At 38.6% G+C, this 15137-nt stretch overlaps 1 protein-coding gene across 1 annotated transcript in view; it reads left to right on the top strand.

Annotated features, from left to right (window-relative positions):
- Positions 1 to 56: 56 nt before the first annotated feature.
- Positions 57 to 15137, top strand: part of XRCC4 (X-ray repair cross complementing 4) — a 190392-nt gene continuing 175311 nt past the window's right edge. Inside the window, exon 1 of the mRNA XM_063321191.1 lies at positions 57 to 111. The gene's annotated coding sequence lies outside the window, so the exon portion shown is untranslated. The remainder of the gene's footprint in view (positions 112 to 15137) is intronic.

Below are 15137 nucleotides of genomic sequence, written 5' to 3'. Positions count from 1 at the left end.
GGACAGAAGGGCGAGTGCGATCCTCATTGGCTACCGCGCGGGGCGCCGGGAGCGCGGCCTTTTCGGGCGGGCGGAAGCGGCGGGTGGCAGCGCAGGAGGGAGGAGGCGGAGGTAGGTCGGTCGGTCATGGCGCCCCGCCCCCTCCGCCGTGAGGGGGCGGCCGCCGGTGGGGCTGGGGCGAGCGAGACCGTCAGTTACCACCGGTGCCCCCGGGCCGGGGTGAGCGGGGCCGCTCCCCGTAGCTCACCCGGTGTCGGCCGCAGGCCCCTCGGAGTGGGCGGTGGGGCCCGTAACGGCCGCGGTGCCGCCAGTACCAGACCCCGGCCGCGGTTCGCCTGTAGGGCTGGGAGCGGGACGGTTGTCTGAGGGGGATGTGGGGGGTGGGGGTGTCGCTCCGCGGTCCCTGCGGGCGGGATGAGCCGCTTGCTGGTGAAACGACAAGAACATAAAAAACCTCTTAATGAGGCTGCTTTTTTAATAAGTTATTTTTAAGTCAGGGTCCTGTTCTCCCTTAGGGACTATCCTGGCTGGCGTCCCTTCGGGAGGTGGTTGAGGAGAGGGAGCACGGCGAGCAGAGCCTGGTCTTCCTGCCCCGCTCTGGTCTCTGTGATGTTGCTCGTGTCCTGTATTCTCTCCTTGTGGAGGTTTTAATCTTCTTTCCTTTTCTGTAGAGGCACTTAACGCCTCAAGTCAAGTTGAAAATGCTTGGGTAAAGATCGTACATTTCCGTATCATTACCACAGTATATTTTTCTGTAATTAAAGACACAAACTCATTAAAAGAGCTAAATGTTCCACATGGCTGGCCCCTTATACTCAGAGACACCCATGCAACTAAAATCTGTGGTGACTCTTGCATTTGGCAGCTGGTTTTGACAGTGCCCACTCTACCATTAAGCTGTACAAAAGGGATAGGCCTTCATTTTGGCTTGCCATGAAAAAGATGGGGCATTTGGTTTTTAAACCAGGAGATTATTTTTTTTTTTTTGAAGGAATTACCTTTGGTCCTGGGAGGGACTTCAGTAAAGTGCAGTCTACATGCGTTCTGACCAGTTCCGTGGAAGAACTTCAGCATGATTATTTTGTATTTACAGTAAGGTAGCTAGGTGTTGCTGTCAGGACAAACCTCTGTTCTGAAAGTCTATGAACAATTTGTTCCTCCTTTTGTAAGTGCACTTTATCTTGTAGAACTTGGAAAGCATTAACCCTTTCAAAGATGACGACTCTTTTGAGGTCTGTGTCATTCAGTACGGTGGCCAAATTGTGTTTTGTTGTCTGATGCGTGCAGGACAGGTTTTGCTTTTTGCCTTGGTAAGGAGAAACAAACTTTTCATTCCATCAGAAGAAGCTGGGATAACAGTTTAACATCATGGAGGCTGCATGGTAATGACAGTATCAGTGCAAAACATGTTTTTATAATAGAATTAAGGCAGTATTCTACTAAAGCAACGTACTTTAAGGCAACTGAAACATAGGCAGTCCACTTACAATGCTTTTAGTATCATCTAAAGAGCAATTTCATTTGCAGTAGCAACTTTGGTAACTACAATTTTGAGTTCTCTGTAAAATTGTAGTTTCAGATTCATAATCACCCAAATGATTTGAATGTTTTTCGCCATAAGCAGATGTAGAATTTAAGATGGGTTTTCTTATGTAAGTGGTTTTTATGTCCTGTGGATTGCAGATACTATATTGATTTTAGATCTGCTCTTATTTTTCTCAAGATTGTGTGAATCTAATAACTATGAAGGTTCATTAATTTGCAAATGCATACATTGATTTAGTAAGTAATTAGCAAGTTGCATGGTCATTTTATCGTAACATGTTCATACCTCTTACTCCTATTTTGGTAGTAAATTACATTTACTGCATTGAGTTCTTTTTTTCAAACGTTGAGGTTTGGCATAAATAATGGACTTCAATTAAAATGCAGAAGGACAGTGTAACCTGATGTTAAAGTGTTTGGTTGATGTCACGCTTCTAAAGAGAAAGAAGTTACAACTATAACCGAGGAACGGTTCAACCGCTTAATGGTTACCGACGAATGGTTCAACTGCTTAATGGTTACCGTGACCCTACGTTTTAGAGACAATAATACTTTTGAACTTGTTTAGTGTCTCTGAGATGGAAAAAGAAAACTGATTTGGTTTTCTTTTTTGGTTTCTCAATATGGATTAGTTATTGAAATTGAAAAATTATTTGTGTAACTGCAGAGGAGACTGTAGCTGTCAGTTCTTGGTTACACTGTAGTCAAGCCTGCTTCCAGGGGGTCAGCTAGCTTTCTTTAATTCAGTAGTTGTGTTTGCAAACATGCCCTATATGGTAATTTTTATATATTGTTGTCTACTGGTAAGCTCATATATGAAATCCATTGTAGATTTTGCAAAAATACTTTTTATTTACCTTAGCAGTTTCAAAGTTTCTAACAGTATCAACTATTTGAAGAAGAATTTTCATTGAATACATGCTGTATTAAAATACTTTCAGTTGCACATTTTGCTTTTGTGGGAAAAATGCCATTTGGTCATTAATGATCTCGTGGGAGCCTTAGTGGCATCATTTGAAAGATAGTGTACCTAGTATGATGATGTCTTTTGGGATGCAGCTGTGATATACATAGGATATTGATTGAATTATAAGATTTCAGATGGACCTCCAGTTTCCCTTATATTTTTTTTCTCCTAATTAATATATTGTAATGGGAAACCAATTACAAACATATGCATTTTTATCTGTTGAAATCTCAATAAACCAAAAGTTTAAGCAATTATATGATCTATGTAGCACTATTCAAATAGGTAAATAAAAATGTATGATGAATAGACGAATACTGGGTTTCTGTATTTTTTTATTTTTTTTAAAGGAGGTTTAATGATACTGGCTGTGCTTCATAGTACATATATATTAAGAAATGGTTGAGTAGTGTGATTTGCCAGTGAAGAGGTTGCCTACTCTTCAATTAAGTGTTTAAGCAGTAGAGTATACCAAGGAATTTATGGATATAATGAAATGTAAAAAGGTGTCTTCAGAGATTAAACTTCTAGGTTGTTTTCAAATACAGGAAGAATTACAACAAAACAATGTCAACTTGCATGTGGGAGGCTAGGTATTTAGCTTCTCTTGTGTCTCCTAGCTTTCATAAGAAGTAGGAGGATTGTAGGAGATAGTTTAAAAATATCACAGGTGGGTGACTGACATGACAGGTACATCTGTATAAATGTTTTTATGCATAACAAATGTGCGTGTGTATAAATGAGGTGAAAAAAACATTTGCAAATAAGATATAAATGCAGGGTTTTTTTTTTTGAGATACGCTAGTTTGAATGATCTGCAAAAGCTGATCGTGCTCTTTTTTGGCTTTTTCGTCATATCCACTTCTGTTGTTCCTAGTATCTTCAACTACAAGCATGAATGCATAAAAACTTATTTGCATAGTTGCTACAGGTACAAATTCATTTATCTCTCCCACTGGAATAAGGAGGTGGTGGAACATGAGGGATATGTATTATTCAGGCAAATGTAGTGTGTAGGTAGTGTTCTGCATGTTTGCAATGGTATTAGAACATGGCATTTTGTTTGCTAATACCGTTTTGTGAAACAGCTATCTACATTTAGGTATGGCTCTTCTGTTTCCTGCCTCCCTCTGTTAGCTAGCAAAAGGCACACTATATTCTCTATCTTAGGACGAGCAATAATAGTTGTAAAATGCTTGGAGATTGCAGCTATTCTCAGCAAGAATGAATACTCAGTCCTCACATCAGAGGTGCTTGGGAGACGTGTTTTCACCTAGTATTGTAACCATACATTGTGTCCGGAGATGTATGATAAGGAATGTTCATAATAACAACGGGAATTCCTATACTTGAAAATTTCTGCTTTTTGTGGCAGGTTTTGTGTGAATTGTTGTCCTCTATCAGTGTGATGTAGGCTGTTGTTTTATAGGAGCTGACTAGAGTCTTGAAAGACTGTGAGGAATGTGTATGTCAGCTACTATGCTATACTTGATGCGCGATACGCAGATACTGAGTTTATAGTCTGGGATGCCTTTGTTTGTTGGATCACATGGTGGTGGCTGTGTTGTCCAGATTCTAGAGAGACAGAACTTGCCTATTACTTTAAATGCTCAACATTTTTGACTGCTGTTATACAGAGTGTTTAAAGTGATTTGCTATATGAAGCGACAGCATTACAGGCATTTCGGGAGTTACTTTTATATCCATAGTGAAATGAGCAGAATAGCAACATCTTGTATCTACAGGATAATTCTAATGTATCCGTTGGTGAAGTATTTAAGAACTAAAACCTAGTCAGTTAGATCTTAAACACTATTATGGTATACAAAGGTGCATAAAGGATTTTCAAAATTATCTCAGCATTTAAATTCCATTAAATTCAAGCAGTACATCTAACCCAGTACATCTAAGTCATGACTCACAACTCTCAAAACAAAGCTTTTCCATTACGTATTATTTAAAAAGAAAAAAAAAAGAAAACATAAAGTCATATACAGCTGATGCCAGGGTTAGTGTACAACTTAGCAAGGCACTTCAGCTTGTTGTGGAAAAAAAGAAGAAAAAAAAAAAAAGAAAAAAAAAAGATGTCATGGCCTTGCTGTGGAAATAGTTATGGTGTACATGACACAGGTGACCTTAGCACCTCTTCTGACATGCACAGTCCCAGTGTTGACGCTCCTGGTGTCTTCTCTTGCAAAAGACGGCTGGATAGCTTACAGTGGTCTGTTTTGACCAATAAACTTCCATTTCAGTATGGATGAGATAATTTTAAATGGTTTACTATGCTGCATGTTGGCTTCACTATATTAAATGTTACATGCTTATGTATGTGCAGTGAGCCTCACAGCGTCACTTGCTGTTATGTCTCAATGCCTATTTCTGATGTCCTTGTTATCTTTCAGTGCCACTTGAAGATGAGAAATTTTAATCCTTACCTCTTGTCGCCTAAAGCTTAGCAGTAGGTGGAAAGTTTTTAAGGCGTTATGTTAGAGCTCAGGGGCCCCAAACGAAAAACCACCACACATCCTTGAAGACTAGGTGGAATTGCCAGGAGTTTAGGGTGAGAAGGTCTCAAACCGTTATTTTTGTTTTCAAGGTTAATAGGATGCAGCTGTAATTTCTTCACTGTTACATTTGGCAAAAAGTGTGTGGTGCTTGCTGTTACTGTGAGGAACATGTAAAATAATGTGCCTACACATTTAAGTTATGATCTGGTCTAACTTCAGCAAATAACAAAGTGTTCAATTTAGAAAGCTATTGTAAAATGCCATTAAATGGTTCACAAATTGGAAATTTTTGCACCAAAAGTGGGATTTGCTCTAGTTCCATCCCTGGTCCTTCTGCTGACTTGAACTGCATCTCTTTCCTGGGTTAAGAAACAGTGTCCGTCACCTCCTACTGATTGTAACTGGGATGTCTTTTTGGGTTTTAGTCTTCCCCACCTCCTTTGTCTCTATAGATGAGATGAAAAAAGGAAAGGCAGCAGAAGGGTCCTGTGAATTGGAATATTATTAGTGGAATTTAGTATCAGATAATGTAATAATAAGGACTGCTGTCCAAGATATGTCAAGATATAAAAGACTTACTGGAGTATGTATGGTACGATGTTGACAGAAGCTAAGGTGAAATTTAGAAGAGAATTACTAAACAAATTACTGTTGGTTGCTAATCTGACATAGTCAAATCTGATCAATGTAAAAATCATATCTTACAGGAAAAGTTCCAAGTTGAAAAAATTTCATTACACATGTGCTTAAGCAAGGGCCTCTGGTGTTACTGTCTTCTGAGGCATATTAGTAATTTCATAGAAAATTATTTAAATAGTCCAGATTTCCAAAGTTTGGAAAATTATTGGAATATTTCTGCATCTGCATTGCAAACTTCTAGGTGAGTATTGTGGGATGGGGTGTCCTTCAATGGATTAGACAGAGCGAGCAGAGACTGTAAAATAAATAGTAAAAAAGGGAGATTGATCTTATGTGATTTTTAAGACTGCAGAGACTGAGAACTTTTGTGTTCTTGATCTAGATGTCAGCCAAATTGCTTGCTATCTTGGGATGGAAAAATTAATGCAATTAGAGGAAGAGTGAGGCTATATAGCCTATCACAGGCTGCATTTGTTTTTAAAAAAATGATTCAAACGATTATGAAAGGGATTGTTTGTTTACAGGTCTACAAAAGGATCTCAGAAGCCACCCTTTTCAGCACAGTAGCTGGACAGGAAAGAGGGAGCATGGGGCTTTCCAAATGCTGTCAGCTGCGTCAAGCTTATGGTGAAAACTTCGCAAAAACCTGAGGGGAGATTTGTGTTGACTGAGCCAATGAGGGACGCTTAGACAGTAGTTGGAGGCAGCAAACTTTATTGTGTGGGCTTATATTAAATTTCTCCAGCTGTGAAACTTAGCATTAATTTACAGAGTACAGCACACAGTGGCCACAGGCATAATGGAGATTGGGCAGAAATGTTAATTTCAGTGAAAGCTAGGCATTGCTGTCATAGAGGATAATTATTTTTGGAGATAAGAGGCAAGGAACTAGCTGAAGCATTCTTATGTGTGTCTTGGTAATAGACCTACTTGACTTACGTTTCATAATCTCCTGAAGGCAATATTAGAGAGAAGGGTTTTTCTTTCCTCTGCCTTAGATGAAAACTGTGCTTTATATTTTATAATCTTTCTTTAATCTTGCCTTTTCCAGGTATTTGTTTTATTAACCTTGACCGTCTTAAAAATAGATGGTTTTTTTCTCTTTTTTAAATAATGAGGTAGAGGAGGATTTTTTTAGTATATACTTTAATTCGAGGTTCGTGTTGTGATACCAGTACTTGATGATGCGAAACAAATAAGTGTACTCGTAACATTGAAAGGGAGGAGGATGCAGTGAGGTACTGTATCTAAAACTATATTGAAACAGTTTGTTGGAGCTGTGGAGAATTGACTCTTCTGCACAAAGGGCTGGGCTTTTTTATGCTTATGTACCTGCATTAGTTCAGTCATTGTATTTGTTCACCATTTCATTTCATGTCATTCTCCCCCTCTACTCTGCACTGGTGAGGCCACAACTGGAATGTTGTGTCCAGTTCTGGGCTCCCCAGTTCAAGAGAGATAGGGAACTACTGGAGAGAGTCCAGTGTAGGGCAACAAGGATGACTGATGGATTGGAGCATCTCCCTTATGAGGAAAGGCTGAGAGAGCTCAGACTCTTTAGCCTGGAGAAGAGAAGGCTGAGGGGAGACCTTATTAATGTTTACAAATATCTAAAGGGTGGGCTGAAGGAGGATGGAGCCAGACTCTTTTCAGTGGTTCCCAGTAACAGGATGAGGGGTAAAGGGCACAAGCCGGAACACAGGAAGTTCCAATCAAATATGAGAAAAAACTTCTTTACGGCGAGGGTGACAGAGCACTGGAATAGGCTGCCCAGGGAGGTTATGGAGTCCCCTTCTCTGGAGACTTTCAAGACCCGCCTGGATGCAGTCCTGAGTAATGTGCTCTGGGCAATCCTGCTTTATCAGGGGAGTTGGACTAGATGATCTCTAGAGGTCCCTTCCAACTCTGAAAAATTCCGTGGTTCTGTGATAGCGATGCATGGTAGTGGTACTGTTTAGCTTCAGCAGTTGGGAACCGGCAAGCCCAGCAACATGAAGATGAAGTGCGACCCAACATGCAGTGATGCCTAACCAAGACTTATTTTTAAAATTTTTTTCCCCTCTTGTTGTGTTTAAATTTCTGCCCCACACCCAGTAATTTTTCATGTCATCATTCGGTAAGAACTGATTTAAGTTATCTGGGAAAGCAGGGTCTTACAGTCTTAAAACAAAACTTTTGAGACCTCTACGCTGATGCTCCACATATTTGCCTTGTAATAATTTACACTATAAGATCTCAAAAGTGTGTCTAACTGGTGCAGTATCAAAGCACTTTTGTGCTGTATTTTCCTAATGAGTACCTATAATTGCCCTCTCAGTTCAAGTCCCAGTGGCATTTTTCCACTGGTATGCCCCTGCTGTGTACTTATATTAGTCTGCACATTTCTTATCACTCTAGTGCAAGCTAGCATTCTTTAGTAGTTGTGAGGGAAAACTAATATTGAAAAGCTGGCTTCCCTAAGTAGACCTCCTGCTTAGCATCAAGTGTCTGGGGTAAGGGTTTAGTTTTTGAGCATAGATCTCTTTTTTTTTTTTTTTTTTTTTTTTTTTTTTTTTTTGCCTAGCCCATAGTAAGAAAAAAAAATCACCACATGAAAGAGTCATGAAAACTACTTAGAAAAGCAGTGAGCTGAAATGCCTTGAAAAGCTTTATATTTTTATGTATAGAACTTAAGATGTAAAACGTACAAGTGACTCTTGTGAAGCTATTTATGTCCGCTTTCCTTTCCAAATGTGGTCTGTAGATGTGGTGCTGATTGAGCACAAGGTGATAGATACGTGATTGCTTAGTGTGTAGAGTCGGTGGTCACTGAATTTGCTATCTGTTTAGTGGAACTGTGTCTGTATTTATTTTATCTATTTTTTTTAAAAATAAAGCTGCTTGTTTGCTCAGAGCTTGGTGAGGTTGTGGGACTTGGGCACTGGGGCCCCTCCTTGCTAAAATACTGGCATGTCGGTCATTCTTGGATATGGACTGGTGCTTCTCTCCTGTTTTGGTTTGCCCAATGTGCATTATCACAAAGCCTAAGCTAAACTGGTGCCTTGCTGTGGGTTTCTTGCCTCATTTGAAGGTGCTATACCATGGGGCACCAGCATCCTATAATCCTATGTATAGGTACCTGTCGTGTTACCTCTACGTTGAATCTCATGGCTTAGCATTCAAGCCAAATTAAAGAACCAAACCCGAATGTGTGCCGAAACAGTTGAAATCGATGTTCGATGGGGATGGATGTCTCCTTGCCTTATCTTCAAACTCTGATTGCTCAGCGTAATCCATCAGAAAAGTAATTAATTTTCAAGTGATAAACATGGCTGAATAAAGGCCTGCAAAATTGAAATTTAAGTGCATTGAAAGTGAATATCCCAGTTCACTGAAAATGTCTTGTGAATTATTTTCTGTGGGTCCAGATGAAACAAAATGAATTACAATGTTTAAATTAATAAATTAAAGTAGCATGAGCTCTTTGTTTTCAGGGAGATCAATGTTGCCTTTTCCAGTAGATAAATAGCAAATGGAAAGAAAAACATAATAAAACTTTTGTTAAGTGAAGACGGGGTAATGGAGGAATTTTCTTCAAAGAAAATGCCTTAGGAAACTGTTTAGCAAGAGAAAGCAATTTGGAGTCTAGGCCTATTTTTTATTATTAATTTGACAGGGACGTGAAATTAAAATAATCCATCTCTTTGAAAATTCTTGGGTGTAGGGGTGGGAGGAGAGGAGGGTATGTAAGCCTTCATATTTATACCTGCTGTTGTCCCACTGAAGTGGCTAGATTTGGTGAAACTTGTTTTTCCAGGTTACTGGGCTCAATTTTTCAAAGCTCTTCAGAAATCTTACACGTAGAATTACATCCATCCATATCTAGCTGACACTGATTTCTTTGTTTCATTTATCCTTTTTTCAGATTTGCTACTCTTGCCTCCAGAGTTATTGTGGATTAAATAGTAGTGAATTTATTTGACTTTATTTCAAATTAAAAAAAAAAAAAGGCAGACTGTTTAGAGGAATCCATTGCTCAGTTATGTTAAGTAAAACATTTACAGAAACATGTCAAACTGAGTGGGATTATAATAGGTCTATATGGGGGCTAAAGAATAGAAAACAAAGGAAATCTGTAGGACAGATTTATTTTGTGTTGAATATCCTGATAATACTTGACCCTAAAGAAGGCAGTGTTTTGGAAAACAGATGATACCTCAACCAGACTACTATGTTATCCAAATATACATCAAAAAGACATATGTATCTGAGTATTTTTGGATGGGCGAAGGGCGGTTAAAACACGCTGCTTTTTTTTTTTTTTTTTAATTACCCAACTTTCCCATACTCAAATGGATAGTACTAAGTTCCTGAAAACTGCAGAGATGCTTTTGGAAATGTGACTAAAATCGTAGGCATTCCTGAATCTTGTTTCTTACTGATTGTATACAACAAGCTCAAAAGTTGCGTCTGGCAGAATTATACAGATTTGTTTCCTTTTTCTTTTTTTTATCTTCAATACATAAATTATTTTAGTGCATAGAGATTAGGGGAAAATTGAGAGATATTTAGATTTTTTTCTATTTTTTTTTTGAGAAAGTGAATGATCTTTCTCAATAAATAGTCTAAGGTTGCAGTTTTCAAAAGAAGGCAAGACAGGTGTGGCTCCATGCCACCATTGGCTTTGGTAGGGCCTTGGAAAGCCAGGCTGACCTGCTGCCAAATAGATTTATGAAGTATTTATTGGGGCTTGCATCTCCCGGGGGCAGCAAAGGTAGTGAGTCTGGGTCTCCTAGGCACGCCTGCTGACTTTGCATCCCAGATCTGCCCACTTGAAGCTGCTCTGGTGGTCTTTGATTCTTGCTCGGTTCTATACATGCTCTTTAGTAACTTCAGTACTAAAATTAACTTCTCCATCAGGAAATACTTCAGTTGTATTACTGAATTTTATTTTTTATAGGTATTTTTTACATTCAGTTAGTGTATCCTGGTTTATCTAGGGAAAATTTAGGATTCTGACATGGATTTTGGGAAGAGGATTTGGCAGCATGCACACACTGAAATGTTTGTGTTGGGAAGTAGAAAAGGGTGAAAAAGAAAGCTTTGTCCCTTTTGGAAATCTATCCAGTTACTCCCTTGCTTGCTAGTATACACTAGTATAATTGCCCACTTGGGTGTTTATTTTAATATATGAAGGCCTTTTTTTTTTTTTTTAACCTTGTTATAGCTTAAACTGTCTCCTAGTATAGATGCTTATAAGTAAGCTTGGCAAGCCTGGATGCCTGGAGTTGGTAGTGGGTTAGGTCTGAGACTTCAAGGGGATGAAAGACACCAGGGTGGGCTTTGCCTCCAGGCTACAATTAAGATCAAAGCTTGTTAGTAGGATTCCTACTATAAAGGTTGTTGACTGTCTGCTTCCTTCTGTTTCTCCTCATTTTTCAGCTGGTGACTGTAGTAAATAAGTCTGACAAGGGTTGCTCCTTATCGTAGATTCCAGATCTTTTGTGGCAAATCTTGCATATCCTATTGGCCCATTGAGTCTGACAACCTCAAGACTGCCTTTTTTTTTTTTTTTTTTTTAAATTGCACAAAAAGTATGTGCATGTTTCCAATCCTTTTGTGGCTGCCACGAAACAGTGGGAAGCAAGCAGTGCAAATGTTAGCCATGTGAGTCTTTCTTCTGCAGTTGGGTCCATGAGGACCAAACACTGATTGCAGCTGTCGTGAAGTCAATCTCTTGATCAAATGTTGTCATGCAGGACTGAGTTTTTAAAATGGGCCATTCACCCGTCTGCACAAAGTTATAAAGTCATTCAGGCACTTCTTCGTATCCAGTGCCAATTTTTGATTCATTTCCTTTATCTGCAAGGCAAAGTTGCATTATTGACAAAATTGTGGTCCTTGTGTTTTTAATACAGAACAGAGTTAAACACAAGAACAACTAGATACAATTTAGGTTGCATGTAGTATTTAGGTTGCATGTGTTACCCCCCTAAACTTCATTAAGAAACAAAGCTCTTTCAAAATTTTTATCTTCTTTTTATCTTCAGATGGATCTTTAAGTTACAGCCGAAGGTTATTATTGAATCTTTCTTCAGTGTCAAACAAATATTGTGGCCAAGGGAATGGGTGGCTTATTGTGAGATGTTGTCTCTATGTTTGTTGGCCCAATCATGATCTTCCAAAAAGAAAAAAAAAAAAAGAGGAAGTCCTTTTTAGATTGATTAGTAGTTCCTAGATTAATTGAGTGATAGCTGGAGTTTTTGTTGGATATTTTAATGTACTTCCTCTTGGAAGTATTGGAGTTAATGGAATTTTAAATTAACATGAGAGCATATCAATTTGTATTAAATGTATGTCTAGAAATATTCATAAATATAGACATTATTTTTATTTCCTTTTGTTAGAAAATGTGGTAATACCTAGTTTTAATCTTTAAAAGCAATCTGAGATTTTCTTGACGGGTTTAGATCTCCAATAATACACTTATAAGTACATATAGCATCTCCCAGATAGTACCTGTTCTCTAATTATAGGTTAACCATTCACTTTCTTCTGATTATTAGATTCTGATTTGTAGTGTATATTGTGGTCAAGACAATGACGGGATCAAATTATAGACTTTATTAGCAGTGTGCTGTGTGTGCTGGTCTTGTATTCTGAACTCGCTGTAGATAGCTCCCTATTTTTCTCAACAAAAAAGCACTTAAGTTAATTGCTGCATTAGAAAGAAATAATAGCTCTTTCTGATCTGCAAGTAGTCTACCATGCATAGCTGCTGAAGTTTGGAACACCTGCAGCTGAAGCAGTTTGAAAAAAAGCCATTAGTCTGCATGGAAAAAAACCAAAGTGCTGAAGTTCAAAATATTATCAATGATGCTGTGTTGAAGCAGCCTGAAAGATTTGGCTTTTGGTCTATGCCTAGTGCTATTCAAAACAACATATAAAATTCTTTGTAAACCCATTTTAAAAGTGTCTTGTTTATTCAGAAGTAACTGTGTACACTGTTTGTTCAGAGAGTAGACTCCAGTCAATTGCACACCAGCCAACAGCTGATTTCTCCTTAGAAAGAAACATTACCTAATATAGATCATAGAAGCCAAAGACCAAAGGGACAAAGTGCTAAAGATAAACAGCTCAATCCTCAACTGTTCGAAGGCCTCAATAAAGCCTCTGATTTACAAATTTGGGGTGGGACTCAACTGTTCCCACCTGCAAGCTTGTCTCAGATCCTTGGCTCTAAGACGGTGAGGTGCTGGTATGTGGTGTGACCTCCTGTGCCCTAAAGGAAAAAAAATGCTGGCTTTCTTATGGCCCTAATCAATCAGTTTCTCTGCAGCTTTTCTTTATCATAATTAAGGGAGGAAGAAAGTACTGACTGCTCTCATTTTATTGAGACAGTGAATGGAAAGAGCCTACAGAGACAGCGTTGCTGAATATTGAACAGCACTTGAAAGTACTTCTGTGGTCTAATAGACTCAGAGGTGCTTTTTAGACTGCAATAGTGAGGGTCTGATTTCAGTAATTTAGTTTGTTGGATAGCTACAATAATAGTCTGGTTTTATGAACTGATATTTTTTTCCTAGCATTCATCAGTGGCTGAGCTGTTAAATCGTGAGAATGCCAGAATTCAGGTGGCTATTTTAACCATTTCGAGCACTGATACAGTTCTTGCCTGTGTCCCTACCTTTCTACCCAAAGATGTGATGGTGAAACTAACTCTTAAGGCTTCAACTCTCCCTTATCCTTTATATTTTTAGTTGTCTTTCATAACGATATCATGACTTGGTGGAGGTGGGGATGTTAGTAAAATCTTAAAAAGTCGTACCAGCTTCTGCAGGCTTGTGTAACCAGTTCTGTGAAAGTTCAGGTCCCAAGTTAACATGGATTTTTCAGACCCCTTCATCAGTACATCTGCAGTTATTTTGTTCTGGCTGAGTGTCTGGCCCAGAGTACTTAAAACAGCTGTGACTCTTTATGCTTCAATTGTAGGTGCAGTGCTAATGGATTATTTGAGACAATAGCCACAACAGAGAAATGGTTTGGCATTAGTTTAAAAATTTACTAAGAATATTTCTAGTGGGACTACTTTTTGAACGTATGAAGCACGCATATGCAGGAGTCTTGCCTGGAATTTTGAGTGTGTGGTAGTTATGACAATGGATTATCCTGTCGAATAATTGACCTTTTAAAGCATTATTTATATCTTAGATTCAAATGTACATAATTTTCTCACTTCTAGAATCTGTGTATAGGGTTTGAGAGATAATGATATCAACAGTAACAATGGGCAACCTGAATTTTTGCAGCCTTGATGCTACGGTAGATCTCCAATTTGTGTATATATGATGACATTTCCTGTGTAAATGACTAAAGAAGTGTAGATTCAATCAAATTTCTTGGACGTATGTTTATCAGTCTTCTGTATTTCTGGAGAGAACACTCATTGGTAGCCAAACTGAAATATTTATAAGGTGAGAGGTTTTTTTGAGTGTTAATTTGGGGAAGGGGAGCTGGAGAATCTGGTTTGGCAACTCTGCTCTTCGTGTGCCCCTCAGACTTTGGCAGTGCACAGCATTTTCCTCACCAACAAAAGCCCTGGAGGGGCAGAAACTCCAGTAGGAAGGTTTACACTTTTTTTGGCATGTTGAAAGCTGATGGGGTGATGCGAGAATATAGTAAGCAGGCAGGTGAATTGACATAGGTTAGTTGTAAGGAGGGTGTTTTAGTTTACTTCATTTCTTAAAGTATAGAGCAATGTGTCTTTTAAATATGTTGAACAAAATTACTTGTGCATCCTGTGAACATATAGCTAACTCCAGGTGTCAAGTAGGATGTCCAGCTTCCTCCCCCTGAATTCTTTATTTTGGAAATATACATATGTTATTAAGTTTTGCCTTTACAGTTGATGAGATGCATGCTCTCATCTTATCATAAATTTATAAGGAATATGATCTGATTTTTTTTTTTTTCATTGGTGGTAATTGCTAGTTGCTAAATAGGTAACTCCTTTGCGCTTTTTTTAATTTTTGCTGTATTCATGCTTTAGCTGTGTGTGGTTTATCCTTTTACTCAACACTACACTGAACTCTGGAATAGTCATGGTGTTACAAGATTTGTGGAAGAGGGGTTTGTAGTTTTTTTTGTTGTTTGGTGGTTTGTTGTTGGTGTTGTTTGTTTTTTTTCCTCCAACATTTTTTTAAAAAGCAGTAAGCTACAATATTTTTGTTTGCAGTGATGTTTGTATGTACTGTGTAGGTCAGACAAATTTTCGTGAAGGTTTGTTCCTCCTGAAGAGAAGTAAATAATAGCCATTATATACAGCCAAAAATCCTTAAGATTTTGCTGATGGGTTGGAACAGTTAAGTGCTTGGATATCTCAAGCAAGGCTGAGCTCTGCTTTGTGAGACCGTTTCTAAACATGTAGTAATAGCTAATACTCCCCTCAAAAGGTCAGTGAGCACAATGGAGGAAATAAAAGCTGGGAGAATAAGTATTTT

This window comes from Chroicocephalus ridibundus, chromosome Z (assembly GCF_963924245.1).
Source record: "Chroicocephalus ridibundus chromosome Z, bChrRid1.1, whole genome shotgun sequence".
Taxonomy (NCBI): domain Eukaryota; kingdom Metazoa; phylum Chordata; class Aves; order Charadriiformes; family Laridae; genus Chroicocephalus; species Chroicocephalus ridibundus.
The sequence above is the reverse complement of the archived record's forward strand: the minus strand, read 5'-3'. Positions and strand labels throughout refer to the sequence as shown.